Consider the following 1,418-nt stretch of genomic DNA (forward strand, 5'->3'; position numbering starts at 1 on the left):
ATATATATATATTTGCATTAATGAAAATATTTATCTCGTATAAATTAGCTATTAAATAAATAATAAAAAATAAACTAATAGAAAGTTCAACTGACGATATTACAAGTCATATGAATTTTTTTGGTCCAAAATACTGAAATATTAAGATATAGTAAATTAGTAAAACAAAAGGGCAAACTTTATATAGTAATAATTATTTTGAAGCAAACTTCATGACAATCAAAATCACATAAGTAGCATTGATATATAAAGTCATTATTTGTTTTGAGCATAAAAAAAACAAACCGTGACAATTCTTTAACTCTTGAGAAGTTTAATAATTTTCGAAAAAAATATTCAGAAGCATATATCTACATCACAAGAGAAATTTTTAACAAAAATAAATGAATTTATACTACATAATGTTGACTTCATATATTTGAACATTACGTACTAATGTATATATTAAGCAAAAAATAATAATTATATCATCAAAATTATTTTCGTCAAGTACTCGAGGTTATTGAATATACCTCTATAGAATGATTTACTTCATCAGAATAGTGGTACCTCATATTCCGCTAAACTTCGAACTCACGCAACGACAATAAATAACACGAAATTTTTTAAAGTGCAAGAAGAAGAAGAGTAGAAGATTTAAAAAAATTGTGGCTGAAAAATGAGAGGAACCCCCTCTATTTATAGTCAACAAAGGGTAGTATGAACAAGCGTTTTTTGTGTCTTATCTAAAAAGTCTTGACCTTTTCGAGAAGTCACAACTTATTGACAATGTCACAACACTTTGAAAAAGTCACAACTCATTAAAAAATTACAATCCTTTGAAAAAAGTCACAACTTTTCAAAAATATCACAACTCATCGTAAAAATCATAACATAAGTTAGGGATATTATAGTAATTTAACATTCAAGTTAGAAATTCATGTTTTTAAGGTAATATATATATATATATATATATTGATAAAGAGGGCATGAAGTGTACTTTATTTTGGAAGAATAGGTATTTGCTTAATTAGTTTGGATTGAATTATGAAATTATAATTGTATTGTGCCCCTTTTTCCTATAGAATACCGGACTCTTCGAATACATGTGTCAATTTATATTTCTTTCTTTACAAAATCAAACAAACTAATATAAATTGGGATGGAGGGAGTATAATTGTAATACTTCCTTCTAGAGGTGTCAAAATTGAGCCCAATTGTAGGTAATTTGTCCAATTTGTCCATAATTTTATGAGTTAGACTCAAGATAATTTGAATTGAGTTTAATTTCAACCTCATTCAAGTTCTAACCCATTTAAAAGAATCCTCAATTAAAGTCAATTTAATCTCCAATTTCAACACGTTTTATTTGCATGTAATGTATGTTCCTATATTAATAAAGGTATGAATTACTCAACGACGACGAGACGACGGCGGTT

This window comes from Solanum tuberosum, unplaced genomic scaffold (assembly GCF_000226075.1).
Source record: "Solanum tuberosum cultivar DM 1-3 516 R44 unplaced genomic scaffold, SolTub_3.0 scf00047, whole genome shotgun sequence".
NCBI classification, from domain to species: Eukaryota; Viridiplantae; Streptophyta; class Magnoliopsida; order Solanales; family Solanaceae; genus Solanum; species Solanum tuberosum.